The sequence below is a fragment of the Sminthopsis crassicaudata genome, chromosome 3 (genome assembly GCF_048593235.1).
Source record: "Sminthopsis crassicaudata isolate SCR6 chromosome 3, ASM4859323v1, whole genome shotgun sequence".
In the NCBI taxonomy this organism is placed as follows: Eukaryota; Metazoa; Chordata; class Mammalia; order Dasyuromorphia; family Dasyuridae; genus Sminthopsis; species Sminthopsis crassicaudata.
This window is the reverse complement of record NC_133619.1, coordinates 125,723,668-125,741,971: the sequence shown is the minus strand read 5'-3', so window position 1 is coordinate 125,741,971 and position 18,304 is coordinate 125,723,668. Positions and strand designations below refer to the sequence as shown.

The window sequence follows — 18,304 nt, the reverse complement described above, 5'->3', positions numbered from 1 at the left end:
TTTCGTGAGGTGACAAACTGAAACAATTATAAAGTATTCCTGGTAGAGGAATATTTTGATAATATAGAATTTGACAGATTATCAATGCTTCTAGAAATTCCTCCTTCTGTTGTATGCAATTTATCACTTAACACTGCTAATTTAGAAGCTGCCAAAAAATACAGCAATTATACATTTGGAAAAAGTATTTTCATTTGAATAAAAGCCTTTTCATTTTGTAAGAAACATTAAGAAAGGAATATTGGTGCATTTTTAGACATTGAGGCAAATTAAGGATTAAGTAACTGAAATTTCACTTTCTGATTTCTTGTAACAGTATTTTGATATAAGTTGTATTTGTTGAAAAATTCAGTTAATATATATAGGAAAAAGGAAAAATATAACTTTAATATTTCTGATTAAAACTTTTGATGTGGGAGGGCGGAGAAGAAACACACAACTCTGTGAACGTCCTTACTCCCTCACAACCAATTAGATAAATCAGCCTCAGAAATAGCCTTGGACTGATAGATACCACAAGGACTGGAAGCACGACTTACCAGCTGCAGAGGATCTGGAGTTTCAACAGTAAAGGTCAGTTCCCAGGGGAGGAAGAAGAGAGGCCAGCACAGACGGCTGGGTGCTAGCATACTCTGCCGATCGTGCTGGGAAGGGCTCTGGGATCAGAGAAGCTACTGAGATAAAGGAATCTGGCACAGGCTGTTAGCTCTTCGCTGCTTATAATACAGCAGTTCAGAAGAGGAATCTAAACTACTTTAAAAATTCAAAGATAGATTAGATCTTCCTGGATCCTGGGGGTGACTCAGCAGATCTCAGTACTGGGGGGTGTGGCCCCTAGCTCCCACCTGAGATTAGTTAAGAGATTGAGAAGTGGGCGGATACGGCCCAAGGCAAAACAAACACTGCCTGGCTCAGCTGGAGGGTGTGGAAATCAGCCCTGGAAGTCCCAGAGAATTGGAACTTTTGAACTAGGGACTGCAATTTCTGGCAGACACTTCCAGTTTGAGTGCAGGGGCTTTTCACACCACCTGCTGCAGACATCCACGCCCCAATGGGAAGCATAGGCTAGGCTTTGAGTCGCCTTTACTGTTCAGCCTCAAACCTCAGGGAAGCAGCTAGAACACAGCGCCTTCAAGGCACAGCAGTGCTGATCACCTCTGAGGCACTTCCAGGGAGGGGGTGGGGAACTCTCTCCCAGAGCTCTCTTAGCTCAGGTGCTAGAACGGCTGCATCCATCCTGTCTGGGAGGAATCTGGTAAAAAAATAAATAAACAATTTCCTACCCCAGGGACAGACCCCAAAAGATTTTTCAGGTATGAGCAAAATGCCAAGAAAAACCATAGATTCCTTCTACACAGAGAAAGAGCAGGTATCCAACCCCGAGGAAGTTAACAGCAGAGAGTCGGCAGATAACAACCTAAAGGGGAATGATTCCTGCCCACCATCACATAACTCTCCTAGAAGAGACTATTAAAAAGTTAAGAGAGTTTGAAGAAAAATGGGGAAAGGAAAGGGAAGCTATGATAGAGAATAACAACATCCTGAAATTGGAGTTGGAAAAAATAAAAAATTCACAGGAGATGCAGGGAAACAAAATTTATGAATTAGAAAAGGTTAAAAAATCACAGGAAAGTAGGATTTCTGAAATGGAAAAGATAAAAAACTCTCAAGAAAATAGAATTTCTGAATTGGAAAAAGAAAATAATTCTCGAAAAAAAATTAGGGAAATGGAAAAAAAAATCAATAGAGGAAAATAATTCATTTAAAAACGAAATTGGGCATTTACAAAAAGAACTAAAAACAGTGAAAGAAGAAAATAACTCCTTAAAAGTCAGGATGGAACAAATAGAAACGAATGATTCACAGAGAAACCAAGAATCAGTCAAACAAAACAAAAAAAAATGAGAAGCTGGAGAACAACGTCAAATACTTACTGGGAAAAACTATAGACTTGGAAAATAGATCTAGGAGAGATAATCTGCGGATCATTGGACTTCCCGAAAAATATGACCAAAAAGAGCCTAGATTCTATTTTACAGGAAATTATCAAAGAGAACTGTCCAGAGATAATAGAAATAGAAGGGAAAGTAGATGTAGAAAGAATTCATCAAACTCCTTCTGAAATAGACCCTAAAAAAAAGAACACCATGGAATACTGTGGCTAAGCTGCACAATTACCACACAAAGGAGAAAATCTTGTAGGCAGCTGAAAAAAAACAATTTAAATACCAAGGTGCCACAATAAGGGTCACTCAAGATCTGGCTGCCTCCACATTAAAAGACAGAAGGGCCTGGAACCTGATATTCTGTAAGGCAAAAGATCAAGGACTGCAACCAAGAATGAACTACCCAGCTAAGTTTAGCATCTTTTTCCATGGAAGAAGATGGTCATTCAATGAAATAGAGGAATTCTATATGTTTCTAAGAAAAAAACCAGACTTAAACAAAAAATTTGATCTACATCCACAAGACTGAAGAGAAACAGAAAAAGGTACACAGAACCCTTGAACTGTAACTCTGTTGTGGGTATATAAAAAGTACTCATGGATAATTTGATTTTACTGATATAAAAGAAAAAAAGGGGGGTGTAATAAAGGGAAGGAGGTAATTGGAAAATGAACAATCTCATCTTAAAGAATGACTGGGTGAAACAGAAAATTATAGAAACAATTAATAATTTCACCCAAGATAATGACAATGATGAGACATCATACCAAAATCTGTGGGATGCAGCTTACTTTGCCCAACTTTATGCCAATAAATTTGATAACTTAAGTGAAATGGATGACTTCCTCCAAAAATATAGGGTCCCTAGATTAACAGAGGAGGAGATAAATTGCTTAAATAGTCCCATTTCAGAAAAAGAAATAGAACAAGCTATTAATCAACTCTCCAGGAAAAAATCCCCAGGACCAGATGGATACACATGTGAATTCTACCAAACATTTAAAGAACAATTAGCCCTAATGTTATATAAATTATTTGAAAAAAATAGGGGATGAAGGAGTCCTACCAAACTCCTTTTATGAAACAGACATGGTACTGATATCTAAACCAGGTAGATCGAAAACTGAGAAAGAAAATTATAGACCAATTACAAATAACAAATTGGGAAAATATTTTTTATTAATAATTGTTTATTATATATATATTTTTTATAATATTATCCCTTGTATTCATTTTTCCAAATTATCCCCCCTCCCTCTACTCCCTCCCCCCGATGACAGGCAATCCCATACATTTTACATGTGTTACAATATAGTCTAGATACAATATATGTGTGTGAATATCATTTTCTTGTTGCACAATAAACTTTAGATTCCGAAGGTACATGTAACCTGGGCAGACAGATATTAGTGCTAACAATTTACATTCACTTCCCAGTGTTCCTTCTCTGGGTGTAGTTATTTCTGTCCATCATTGATCAACTCGAAGTGAGTTGGTTTTTCTTTATGTTGAAGATTTCCACTTCCATCAGAATACATCCTCATACAGTATTGTTGTTGAAGTGTGGATATAGTGAGTGGATATATCTTCTGGTTCCGCTCATTTCACTCAGCATCAGTTGATTTAAATCTCTCCAGGCTTCTCTGTATTCCTCCTGCTGGTCATTTCTTACAGAGCAATAATATCCCATAACCTTCATATACCATAATTTACCCAATCATTCCCCAACTGATGGACATCCATTCATCTTCCAATTTCTAGCTACTACAAAAAGAGCTGCCACAAACATTTTGGCAAATATAGGTCTCTTTCCGCTCTTTAGTATTTCTTTGGGATATAAGGCCAGTAGTAGCGCTGCTGGGTCAAAGGGTATGCACAGTTTGTTAACTTTTTGGGCATAATTCCAGATTGCTCTCCAGAATGGCTGGATTCTTTCGCAACTCCACCAGCAATGTATTAGTGTCCCAGTTTCCCCACATACCCTCCAACATTCATCATTATTTGTTCCTGTCATCTTAGCCAATCTGACAGGTGTGTAGTGGTATCTCAGAGTTGTCTTAATTTGCATTTCTCTGATCAATAGTGATTTGGAACACTCTTTCATGTGAGTGGATATAGCTTCAATTTCTTCCTTTGAGAATTGTCTGTTCATATCCCTTGACCATTTATGAACTGGAGAATGGTTCGGTTTCTTATAAATTAGGGTCAGTTCTCTATATATTTTGGAAATGAGACCTTTGTCAGAACCTTTGTTTTTAAAAATATTTTCCCAATTTGTTACTTCCCTTCTAATCTTGTTTGCATTAGTATTATTTGTACAGAAACTTTTTAGTTTGATGTAATCAAAATCTTCTATTTTGTGATCAATAATGATCTCTAGTTCTCCTCTGGTCATAAATTCCTTCCTCCTCCACAAGTCTGAGAGGTAGATTATCCTCTGTTTCTCTAATCTATTTATTATCTCCCTCTTTATGCCTAAATCATGGACCTATTTTGATCTTATCTTAGTATATGGTGTTAAGTGTGGATCCATATCTAATTTCTGCCATACTAATTTCCAGTTTTCCCACCAGTTTTTTCCGAATAATGAATTTTTGTCCCTAATGTTGGTATCTTTGGGTTTGTCAAAGATTAGGTTGCTATATATGTACCCTTTTTTGTCCTTTGTATCTAATCTGTTCCACTGATCTACCGGTCTATTTCTTAGCCAATACCAAATGGTTTTGGTGACTGCTGCTATATAGTATAGCTTTAGATCAGATACACTTAGACCACCTTCCTCTGAGTTTTTTTTCATTAGTTCCCTTGCAATTCTCGACCTTTTATTCTTCCATATGAATTTTGTTGTTATTTTTTCTAGGTCATTGAAATAGTTTCTTGGGAGTCTGATTGGTATAGCACTAAATAAATAGATTAGTTTGGGGAGTATTGTCATCTTTATTATATTCGCTCAGCCTATCCAAGAGCACTGAATGTCTTTCCAATTATTTAAATCTGATTTTATTTTTGTGGCAAGTGTTTTGTAATTTTTCTCATATAATTCCTGACTTTTCTTTGGTAGATGGATTGCCAAATACTTTATACTCTCAACATTTGTTTGGAATGGAATTTCTCTTTGTATCTCTTGCTGTTGCATTTTGTTAGTGATATATAAAAATGCTTAGGATTTATGTGGATTTATTTTGTATCCTGCCACTTTGCTGAAATTTTGAATTATTTCTAGTAGCTTTTTAGCAGAGTCTTTGGGGTTCTCTAAGTATACCATCATGTCATCTGCAAAAAGTGATAGTTTAATTTCCTCATTTCCTACTCTAATTCCTTGAATCTCTTTCTCGGCACTTATTGCCGAGGCTAGCGTTTCTAGTACTATATTGAATAGTAATGGTGATAGTGGGCAACCTTGTTTCACTCCTGATCTTACTGGGAAAGGTTGCAGTTTATTTCTATTGCATATTATGCTTACTGAAGGTCTTAAATATATACTCCTGATTATTCTAAGGAATAGTCCATTTATTCCTATACTTTCAAGAGTTTTTAGTAGGAATGGATGTTGGATTTTGTCAAATGCTTTTTCTGCATCTATTGAGATGATCATATGATTCTTATTAATTTGATTATTAATATGGTCAATTATATTAATAGTTTTCCTAATATTAAACCAGCCCTGCATTCCTGGAATAAATCCTACTTGATCACAGTGTATTATCCTGGAGATGATTTTCTGAAGTCTTTTTGCTAATATCTTATTTAAGATTTTAGCATCCATATTCATTAAGGAGATTGGTCTATAATTTTCTTTCTCAGTTTTCGATCTACCTGGTTTAGGTATCAGTACCATGTCTGTGTCATAAAAGGAGTTTGGTAGGACTCCTTCATCCCCTATTTTTTCAAATATTTTATATGGCATTGGGGCTAATAGTTCTTTAAATGTTTGGTAGAATTCACATGTGAATCCATCTGGCCCTGGGGATTTTTTCCTGGGGAGTTGATTAATAGCTTGTTCTATTTCTTTTTCTGAAATGGGACTATTTAAGCAATTTATCTCCTCCTCTGTTAATCTAGGGAGCCTATATTTTTGGAGGAAGTCATCCATTTCACTTAAGTTATCAAATTTATTGGCATAAAGTTGGGCAAAGTAACTCCTTATTATTTCTCTAATTTCCTCTTCATTGGTGGAAAGATCCCCCTTTTCATTTGTAAGACTATCAATTTGATTTTCCTCTTTCTTTTTTTTGATCAAATTTACCAAAGGTTTAATCTATTTTATTGGCTTTTTCATAAAACCAACTCTTGGTTTTATTTATTAATTCAATAGTTTTTTTACTTTCAATTTTATTGATTTCCCCTTTTAATTTTTGTATTTCAAGTTTAATTTTTGGTTGGGGGTTTATAATTTGGTCTTTTTCTAGCCTTTTAAGTTGTAAGCCCAATTCGTTAATCTTCTCTTTCTCAATTTTCTTCAAATAAGCCTCTAAAGATATAAAATTTCCCCTTATTTCTGCTTTAGCTGCATCCCAAAGATTTTGATATGATGTCTCATCATTATCATTATCTTGGGTGAAATTGTTAATTGTTTCTATAATTTGCTCTTTCACCCAGTCATTCTTTAAGATGAGATTATTCAGTTTCCAATTACTTTTTGGTCTATTTACCCCTAACTTTTTACTGAATGTAGCTTTTATTGCATTGTGATCTGAGAAGAAGGCATTTATTATTTCTGCCTTCCTACATTTAATTTTGAGATCTTTATGTCCTAATATATGGTCTATTTTTGTATAGGATCCATGAACTGCTGAGAAGAAAGTATATTCCTTTCTATTGCCATTCAGTTTTCTCCAAAGATCTATCATACCTAGTTTTTCTAATGTTCTATTTACTTTTTTAATTTCTTTCTTGTTTGTTTTGTGGTTTGATTTGTCTAAATCTGAGAGTGCAAGGTTGAGCTCTCCCACTATTATAGTTTTACTGTCAATTTCTTCTTGCAATTCTCTTAACTTTTCCTTTAGGAAGTTAGATGCTATACCACTTGGTGCATATGTTTAGTATTGATATGGCTTCATTATTTATGCTACCTTTCAGCAGGATATAGTTTCCTTCCTTATCTTTTTTTAACTAGATCTACTTCTGCTTTTGCTTGATCTGAGATAAGGATAGCTACCCCTGCTTTTTTGGCTTTACCTGAAGCATAATAGGCTCTGTTCCAACCTTTTACCTTTACTCTGTATGTATCTCCCTGCTTTAAGTGTGTTTCCTGTAGACAACATATTGTAGGGTTCTGCTTTTTGATCCAATCTGCTATCCGTCTCCATTTGATGGGATCGTTCATCCCATTCACATTTACAGTTAAAATTACTAATTCTGTATTTCCTGCCATCATATTATCCCCAGATTATGCTTTTTCCCTTGACCCCCTTGATCCCCCTCCCCGATATTTAATTTACAGACCCCCCTTGTGATACGCAACCCTCCCTTTTTTTTTTTTTTAGTATCCCTCCCCCCTCCCTCCAAGTCCCTTCACTTATTCTCCTTTTCCTTTTCCCTTTTCCTCTCCCCCCTTTTAATGAGGTGAGAGAAAATTCTCTGAAAAGCAAATATGTTAATTATTTACTCTTTGAGCCTCTTCTGATGACAGTAAGATTCACACAATTATTCTCCCCCTCACTAAGTTCCCTCAGATATGGTGTATTTTCTATGCCTCTTCCTGGGATGTAGTTTCACTCTTTATCATTCCTTCCCCTTTTTCTGAACCGACCTCCTTCCCTTTACTACACCCCCCCCTTTTTTTCTTTTATATCAGTAAAATCAAATTATCCTTGAGTACTTTTTATATACCCACAACAGAGTTACAGTTCTCAAGGGTTCTGTGTACCTTTTTCTGTTCCTCTTCAGTCTTGTGGATGTAGATCAAATTTTTTGTTTAAGTCTGGTTTTTTTCTTAGAAACATATAGAATTCCTCTATTTCATTGAATGACCATCTTCTTCCATGGAAAAAGATGCTAAACTTAGCTGGGTAGTTCATTCTTGGTTGCAGTCCTTGATCTTTTGCCTTACAGAATATCAGGTTCCAGGCCCCTCTATATTTTAATGTGGAGGCAGCCAGATCTTGGGTGACCCTTATTGTGGCACCTTGGTATTTAAATTGTTTTTTTCTAGCTGCTTGCAGGATTTTCTCCTTTGTGTGGTGATTCTGCAGCTTAGCCACAATATTCCGTGGTGTTCTTTTTTTAGGGTCTATTTCAGAAGGAGTTTGATGAATTCTTTCCACATCTACTTTCCCTTCTGTTTCTATTATCTCTGGACAGTTCTCTTTGATAATTTCCTGTAAAATAGAATCTAGGCTCTTTTTGGTCATATTTTTCGGGAAGTCCAATGATCCGCAGATTATCTCTCCTAGATCTATTTTCCAGGTCTATAGTTTTTCCCAGTAAGTATTTGACGTTGTTCTCCAGCTTCTCATTTTTTTTGTTTTGTTTGACTGATTCTTGGGTTCTCTGTGAATCATTCATTTCTATTTGTTCCATCCTGACTTTTAAGGAGTTATTTTCTTCTTTCACAGTTTTTAGTTCTTTTTGTAAATGCCCAATTTCGTTTTTAAATGAATTATTTTGCTCTATTGAATTTTTTTCCATTTCCCTAATTTTTTTTTTGAGAATTATTTTCTTTTTCCAATTCACAAATTCTATTTTCTTGAGACTTTTTTATCTTTTCCAATTCAGAAATCCTACTTTCCTGTGTTTTTTTTAACCTTTTCTAATTCATAAATTTTGTTTCCCTGCATCTCCTGTGAATTCTTTATTTTTTCCAACTCCAATTTCAGGATGTTGTTATTCTCTATCATAGCTTCCCTTTCCTTTCCCCATTTTTCTTCAAACTACCTCAATTTTTTAAGAGTCTTCTAGGAGAGAGTTATGTGATGGGGGGCAGGAATCGTTCCCCTTTAGGTTGTTATCTGCTGACTCTCTGCTGTTAACTTCCTCGGGGTTGGATACCCGCTCTTTCTCTGTGTAGAAGGAATCTATAGTTTTTCTGGCTTTTTTGTTGATATTTTAAAAATCTTTTGGGGTCTGTCCCTGGGGTAGGAAATTATTTATTTACTTCTTTACCATCTTCCTCCCAGACAGTATGGATGCAGCCGTTCTAGCACCTGAGCTAAGAGAGAGCTCTGGGAGAGAGTTCCCCACCCCCTCCCTGGAAGTGCCTCAGAGGTGATTAGCACTGCTGTGCCCCGAGGGCGCTGAACAGTAAAGGCAGCACAAAGCCCAGCCTATGCGTCCCGGTGGGGCGTGGATGTCTGCAGCAGGTGAGGTGAAAAGCCCCTGCTCTCAAACTGGAAGTGTCTGCCAGAAACCGCAGTCCCTAGTTCAAAGGTTCAGCTTCTCTGGGACTTCCTGGAGCTGAGTTCCACTCCCTCCAGCTAAACTAGGCAGTGTGTGTTGCCTTGGGCCGTATCCGCCCACTTGTCAATCTCTTAACTATTCTCAGGTGGTAGCTGAGGCACACCTCTGGTGCCGAGATCTGCTGAGTCACCTCCAGTATCGGGGAAAATCTGAGTTTTTAAGGTATTTTGGCTTTCTCTTCTGAACTGCTAAATAATTAGCAGAGAAGAGCTAATAGTCTGTGCCAGATTCCTTTATCTCAGTGGCTTCTCTGATCCCAGAGCCCTTCCCAGCGCTATCAGCAGATTATGCTAGCACCCAGCCGTCTGTGCTGGCCTCTCTTCTTCCTCCCCTGGGGACTGACCTTTTCTGTTGAAACTCCAGATTCTCTTCAGCTGGTAAGTCGTGCTTCCAGTCCTTGTGGTATCTATCAGTCCTGGGCTTATTCTGAGGCTGATTTATCTAATTGGTTGTGAGGGAGTGAGGACCTTTACAGAGTTGTGTGTTTCTTCTCTGCCATCTTGGCTCCGCCCCTAATTATACTGGGAAAATATTTTTAAAAGCAAAGGTTCTGACAAAGGTCTCATTTCCAAAATATATAGAGAACTGACCCTAATTTATAAGAAACCTAACCATTCTCCAATTGATAAATGGTCAAAGGATATGAACAGACAATTCTCAGATGAAGAAATTGAAACTATATCCACTCATAAGAAAGAGTGTTCCAAATCACTACTGATCAGAGAAATGCAAATTAAGACAACTCTGAGATACCACTATATACCTGTCAGATTGGCTAAGATGACAGGAACAAATAACGATGAATGTTGGAGGGGATGTGGGAAAACTGGGACACTGATACATTGCTGGTGGGGTTGTGAAAGAATCCAGCCATTCTGGAGAGCAATTTGGAACTATGCCCAAAAAGTTATCAAACTGTGCATACCCTTTGACCCAGCAGTACTACTACTGGGATTATATCCCAAAGAAATACTAAAGAGCGGAAAGAGACCTATATGTGCCAAAATGTTTGTGGCAGCTCTTTTTGTTGTAGCTAGAAACTGGAAGATGAATGGATGTCCATCAGTTGGAGAATGGTTGGGTAAATTGTGGTATATGAATGTTATGAAATAGTATTGCTCTGTAAGAAATGATCAGCAGGAGGTATACAGAGAGGCCTGGAGAGACTTACATCAACTGATGCTGAGTGAAATGAGCAGAACCAGAAGATCACTGTACACTGCAACAACAATACTATATGAGGATGTATTCTGATGGTACTGGAAATCTTCAACATAAAGAAGAACCAACTCACTTCCAGTTGATCATTGATGGACAGAGGTAGCTACACCCAGAGAAGAAACACTGGGAAGTGAATGTAAATTGTTAGCACTAATATCTGTCTGCCCAGGTTACATGCACCTTCGGAATCTAATGCTTATTGTGCAACAAGAAAATGGTATTTACACACATTTATTGTATCTAGTTATATTGTAACACATGTAAAATGTATGAGACTACCTGTCATCGGGGGGGGGAGGGAGTAGAGGGAGGGGGGGATAATTTGGAAAAATGAACACAAGGGATAATATTATAAAAATATATAATAAAATAAAAAAAACTTTTGATGTATACATTTATAAATTATGTGTATGTGTGAGTTTGTGAAAAAGCTTAGGTTTAGAGGCAGGGCTTAGCTAGACACAGGGTGGCAAGCTAGTTTAGGATTAGAGGCAGGGCTTACTTAGCTAGATGTAGGGGGCAGGCTAGCTTAGGTTTATTGGCAGGGCTTAGCTAGACACAGGGTGGCAGGCTAGCTTAGGATTAGAGGCAGGCCTACTTAGCTAGACATAGGGCGGAATGCTAGCTTAGGTTTGGAGGCAGGGCTTAGCTAGATGCAAATTAAAAATTAGTTTTTATTAATTTTTAAATTTAGTGTTTTTCCACCTTTTATATGTAAAAATAATTTTAATATACATTTGTAAAATTCATGTTCCAGATTCTTTCCCTTCTTCTCCAGTTCCTCCATTATTGTTGAATTTATTATATGATTAAATTTTTGCCTTGAAATATTATTCTGACACTGCTATGAATAAGACTTTGAAAAGGTGAAAGAATAGCTTCAACATGGAGGGCAGTAATATGAAATAAAAGGAAGGGGTAATTTTTTTTTTTAATTTTTTATTATATATATATTTTTTATAATATTATCCCTTGTATTCATTTTTCCAAATTATCCCCCCCTCCCTCTACTCCCTCCCCCCGATGACAGGCAATCCCATACATTTTACATGTGTTACAATATAGTCTAGGTACAATACATGTGTGTGAATATCATTTTCTTGTTGCACAATAAACATTAGAATCCGAAGGTGCATGCAACCTGGGCAGACAGATATTAGTGCTAACAGTTTACATTCACTTCCCAGTGTTACTTCTCTGGGTGTAGTTATTTCTGTCCATCATTGATCAACTGGAAGTGAGTTGGCTCTTCTTTATGTTGAAGATTTCCACTTCCATCAGAATACATCCTCATACAGTATTGTTGTTGAAGTGTACAGTGATCTTCTGGTTCTGCTCATTTCACTCAGCATCAGTTGATTTAAGTCTCTCCAGGCCTCTCTGTATTCCTCCTGCTGGTCATTTCTTACAGAGCAATAATATTCCATAACCTTCATATACCACCATTTACCCAACCATTCTCCAACTGATGGACATCCATTCATCTTCCAGTTTCTAGCTACAACAAAAAGAGCTGCCACAAACATTTTGGCACATATAGGTCTCTTTCCGCTCTTTAGTATTTCTTTGGGATATAAGCCCAGTAGTAGCGCTGCTGGGTCAAAGGGTATGCACAGTTTGATAACTTTTTGGGCATAATTCCAGATTGCTCTCCAGAATGGCTGGATTCTTTCGCAACTCCACCAGCAATGTATCAGTGTCCCAATTTTCCCACAGCCCCTCCAACATTCATCGTTATTTGTTCCTGTCATCTTAGCCAATCTGACAGGTGTGTAGTGGTATCTCAGAGTTGTCTTAATTTGCATTTCTCTGATCAATAGTGATTTGGAACACTCTTTCATGTGAGTGGATATAGTTTCAATTTCTTCCTCTGAGAATTGTCTGTTCATATCCTTTGACCATTTATCAGTTGGAGAATGGTTCGGTTTCTTATAAATTAGGGTCAGTTCTCTATATATTTTGGAAATGAGACCTTTGTCAGAACCTTTGCTTTTAAAAATATTTTCCCAATTTGTTACTTCCCTTCTAATCTTGTTTGCATTAGTATTATTTGTACAGAAACTTTTTAGTTTGATGTAATCAAAATCTTCTATTTTGTGATCAATAATGATCTCTAGTTCTCCTCTGGTCATAAATTCCTTCCTCCTCCACAAGTCTGAGAGGTAGATTATCCTCTGTTCCTCTAATCTATTTATTATCTCCCTCTTTATGCCTAAATCATGGACCCATTTTGAACTTATCTTGGTATATGGTGTTAAGTGTGGATCCATATCTAATTTCTGCCATACTAATTTCCAGTTTTCCCAACAGTTTTTTCCGAATAGGAAGGGGTAATTAAAGAGATACTTCAATGTTTAAATGAACAGAACTTGGTAAATTATTGCTGGAATATGTTTAATCCTAATTCTACAAACATTTTAAAGCACTTTCTATGTGGAAGATATTATACTAGATGCTAGTAATAAAAATAATAAAAGAAAGAAAGAAAAGAAGAGAAAGAGAAAGATCTCTTTCCCTCAGAAGAAGGGGACACTATTACAGGTGATTGAATTACAATGCATATTTCTGTCAATAGAATATCATTGGAGTTCTTTGATTAAAAATGACTTGTCTGTTAAATGTAAAAGCAGCTTGCATAAAGTTCAGATATGGCAAAGACTTTAGAATATATAAGTTCTCATTATGAGCAACCTACAGTGACTCTAGAAAGATGACCTGAATGAATTGAAATAAACAGGAAAGATAAAAGAATACACATCTTCCAATCTAGTCTTTAGCTTTTTCTTTTCCCTGAAAAGAAAATGATTTCTTCTTTTTCTCCTTCAGATCCTCCTCCATTATTGAGACTGCAAGCAGTACACACACACATACACACAAGATACAGGTGTTAGTTGAATGTGAAAGATACTGGGGAAAAGAAAAAGGGATAGAGAAGAGGCAATATCCATGTGTGTGTATATATATATGTGTGTGTGTGTATATATGTGTGTGTGTGTGTGTGTGTGTGTGTATAATATTATCCTTTCTGATTTATGGTTCTTTTGAGTTTTGTATTTGATAATCAAATTTAGTTCAAAAGGCAGATTTAATCTAAATCAGAGAGCTCAGCTGGCCTCTACTAATTGCCCATTTCTATGTGACTACAGAGCCCAGCACTAGTATGACCCTTTTCCTGATAGCTAGTGGCAGATATAGTGGAGAGAGAGATTCCCTAAACAGCTAAATAACTGAAAAAGACCAGCAGATGGAAGCAGAGGACAACTCATCACAGAGTAAAGAGATGCTATGTGACTGTAATCTCTCTTTTGGCTTTTCCCTTACTTAAAAAAAAAAAAAAATACATATACATACAAAAGTAAGCATAGCAACAAGAGGGGGAAAAGACCATTCCAACTTTAATTAGCCTTAACAGTCAAATATGGTAAATAAATCACATATGGCTTTGATTGAGTAAAGCTAAAGAATGCATTCTGGATATGTTTTGTCCCTAGGGGCATCTGAATCTGAGATAGGAATTCAAGGTGTATTAGAGTAGGGAAAGTATTATAATGAATCTGGGAAATACAACTAATTCTGAAGATTAAAAAAAAATCATGTTTGAGTCTTGATTACTCCTGTGATTTTATGCAAAATTGACAGTGATCAATGTAAATTGTCTTATCATTAAATTAACCCTAGAAAATATCAAATTATTTAAGAACAAAGAAATTAGGAGGGGAGCATAGAGATGATTTATGTCACTATGTAATTTCTCTCTTTTGACTTCTGATACTTTTTGAAAAAGAAGCATACACGTCATACAAGAACAAGAAGGAGAACAAATCATTGAACTCTTTTCACCAATCAGTAAACCAATGCAGGAAAAAATATAGGGACTTAGTCAGCTCATGTAGCTACCACAAAATCTCATGGATAGGAGCCTGTCAACTAGAGCCTATGTCTTCACAAGAATCCTCTCAAAATTATATTTGTAAGTATTCATGTAGTCACTACTTGGGCATGGGGAATAAACCAGAGGGATTATTTCTGATCAATTTGAACAATATTCTGACTCTAAAAAGCATGGATACATGAACTTTATTCTCCCTTTATAAAAAAGGGGAATATCCCCTGATGAGGAAATTTCTGGATAAAGTTTAAGTAACTGAGACTAACCAAGTTCATTGATCAGCTTTCGACTCTTGAGAATATACATTTTCCTAAAGAGTCACTTCTCTGAATCTGTCTTGGAAAGAAAATGACAGAAAATCTTTAGCCGCTTTTTGCCTTTCCTCATTTGGAGAAGATATCAGAAGACAATTATCTAATCTAACCTTTGCATTTTACATTTGTGATAACAGGTCTAGGGACATTCCTGATTTGGCCAAAATTACATGCAGAATATAGGAGAGCCAAAATCCAGTTCCTTTTGAATTCAAGTCCAAATAATTTTCCATTGTCATAGAATTTAGATGTATTAACCCAAATTTTATGATTACAGGTCAAAGACTTGAGACCCAACAGAAAAATTTCCTATTTCAAGAGATGTCAGAATCCAGGAAACTGAGTGAATTTCTACAGAAATCCAAGGCAACCAAAGACATCTGCCTTTGTGCCACTCAAGAAAAGATTAGATAATGTTCCTGAACACCAAAGTTCTCTGTACACAAAGTTTAATTTTAATTTACCAAGTAATGTTATCCTAGAACCTACCTTCTTTCTGAGTAAGATTTCTTGGGCAATACCCATCTTTGGAATTGTAGCTATGGAGCAAGTGTTTGAATTTGAATCTAGGAAATGCCCAAGAGGCATTTAAAAAGAACTTTTATTTGAATGAGGATAAACTTCTATTTCTGGCAGCATCAAGTAGAGTCCTGAAAAAGACCAGGTCCAATATGTCACCCATTGTAGAACTTTCTAGCATCAGTAGCTTAATCTGAATTTTGATTTTTAAGCCTATTAGGGCCAATTATTTTAATTCAAATTGTCCCATGCATATATCTAAAAAGTCACACAAGTTTCTGGGAATGGGATTCCACTGATCACCTATGTGGTTTTATTCACTATTAGGATGAGCAAGTGTTAATAATTCTATTGGTTAAGGTCAGAGATTTGTTATCATTATAGCTGAAAAAGCACTTTCTCTTTACATATTCTTATAGTCCATTCTATTCTTATGGAGATAACCTTGGCAATGCCTACCATAATTATAAAATTTAACCTTCTAGCCAGAAAAATGGATATTGCTTTAGCAACATCATCTGTATAAAGAATACTTTGACGGTAGTACCAAATCAAAAGATCAAGAATCTATTCTTCTAGAGAGAAGTTCCTTAGCCATTTCCTTCTTGAACAACTAAATGTATTGTCTATGAAGGAATTTTGTGGCAAGATTGGATGAATCTTGCCTTCATCCTCTACCAGCATATTGTTCCTGATGTTATTCAATCACTTCAATCATGCCTGACTCTGTATTCTCTAGCTCATTTTACAGATAAGGAAACAGGCAAATAAAGTTAAGTGACTTGCCCAATTTTTCATTTAAGTATCTGAGTCTAGTTCTGAACTAGGAAAAAAAATAGTTTTTTTCTAACTCCAGAGCCTGTATTTTATCTACCACATAATCCAGCTGTCCAATCTCAATCCCACTAGAATATTAAAGTACCCTAATCAGACAGCAAAGGTGGGGGTTACTATATGGTGGTTTCCAAAAAAGCTTTCCTTCCAGGGAAAATCAAACCCCCAAACAGATTGAACTTTTAGGGGGCAAATTGGGAATCTCATCAGTAAGTCTGTTTATTGCTTGTTGAACAGCTCCAAAGTATGTTAGCCTTCTGGAAAGTACTATGCATGCTTTTGTGTATTCAGGATTTGTTTATAAACTCTTGTGAAATCTTTGAATAACTTATGTATTTTCTATAGCTATTCATAGAATACTCTAATTCTTTTACAAATGTTATATTTCTTGTAATGAAATATAAAGGCTGTTACCTACATTTTTCATGCTATATCTTAAATTCTTTTGCAGGAGCCATAGGGATTACCTATATTCATGGAAATCTAGAAATACATAAAAATTTATTTAAAGATGACCTCCATATTGCACAATAAGGAGTAATAAAACAAACAAACTAGGAAATTTACCTCAGTTCTCAGTACATGTGAGAACAGAATCTGAAAACTTAGAGATGAGGTTGAAGTTTAGGGGTAGGAGAGAAGATTGGGCCACAAGTTACATTTAAATCAAATCATTACATTTAGATATTTCCCCTTAAATCAAGACTAAAATTGCCTTTTTGTAATCTCTACCCATTATTTCTTTTTCTGCTCTCTTTGGAGAACAGGTAAAAATTGAATTACCTTTCCATGACACCATTCATACACTTGAAGATATCTATCATGTAATTCTCAATCTTTTCTTCTCTAGATTAAACATTTCCAATTCCTTCATCTAGATTAAGTAGTATGAACATCAGGACTTTCACCAATTTGATTACTCTCTCCTAGACACTTTATTTTGTTTTTATACAGCTCTTAAAAACATATTCCTATTCTTAATCCTTTGAGACATGATCCTCAGTCTGAGATCTCCCAAAGAACATATTAGCATTAGAAGATGTCACAGATTAAAGAACTTCTTATTAAACCACTGAAATGAATCTCTACTTCAACTCCATTCATTCTTCTAATGAATCAATACTATTTGCTCTATCTTTCCCCTTGAGTGTTGGTGAGAAGTCTATTCATTTCAGCAGTGAGTATGTGGCAGATAAGAGATATCTGAGAGTGTCCACCTTGTTACTGGTTGCCCCCCAACTTCCCTCAGAGCAGCTGGATTATATAATTATGTAATTACCCAGGATTACATTTATCAGGAGATTGGCAATTATAGATCTTCTGTCACAAGGAAAAGAGAGATTTTAAATCCTTGCTGCTTTTGCATGAACACTGTTAACCCTGTATCTTTAAGCAATTTGCTTTCTCGATGTGGAGAAGAACAGATTTCTAATCCCTAACTATTGTCTTGACTGACTATTTAAAAATATTGGTCATGTTAGTAAAAAAAAAAATAAATAAAATAAACTATGTGCATGCTTAAAACTGCAAAAATTTCATTTTCCAGATACAAAGAAATTCACAAAATAGTTTCTTAATGTCTCTAAGATCATCCCCACATACACAGTTAACTTCTCTGCTTATGAATAAATTTAGTGCCTGTTGTATAAAGAAAAGGCCAACAATTGAAAATAGTTCAAGTGAAACATGAGGGTTCTAGTCAATAATTTTAATGTGGGATCTCCAAATAAAATCTAATCAATCAACATCTAATGATTATTATAGTAAACTAATAATTATCCTGTTCCCTACCTCCATCCCTTAGGGATCTTGCCAATTAGGTCGTTTCATAGTGAGTTTTAATCCAGGAAGTTGAGAGTTTAGGTTCAGATTTTTAAAGATCAATGAATAAATAATTAAATATTTATTGAATCCCTACTGTGTGGCTAACATTGTGCTAAACTAGGGATTTTAAAAAAGACTGTAATTGGCCTCAAGGATCTTATATTCTAATTTTTTTTAAATTGGCCAAAACTGAGACCTCTTAGAGTTAAAAGCAAAACTAAATATAAATAATATTTCTAAGAAGCCCAATTTAGTTGGAATTGGAATTTTAATGACTAAAGTTTGAAAACTTCATCAAATACTTAATAGTAATGAGACCCTTGCTATATAACATGCTTACTTTCAGACTCAATTTTCT

General features: G+C 35.8%; 1 long non-coding RNA gene across 1 annotated transcript in view; it reads left to right on the top strand.

The window, feature by feature from the left end:
- LOC141564914 (uncharacterized) overlaps positions 1 to 17,714 on the top strand; it is a 25,018-nt gene extending 7,304 nt beyond the window's left edge. The window contains exon 3 of the long non-coding RNA XR_012488797.1: positions 15,047 to 17,714. This is a non-coding gene — a long non-coding RNA (uncharacterized LOC141564914). The remainder of the gene's footprint in view (positions 1 to 15,046) is intronic.
- Positions 17,715 to 18,304: the final 590 nt, after the last annotated feature.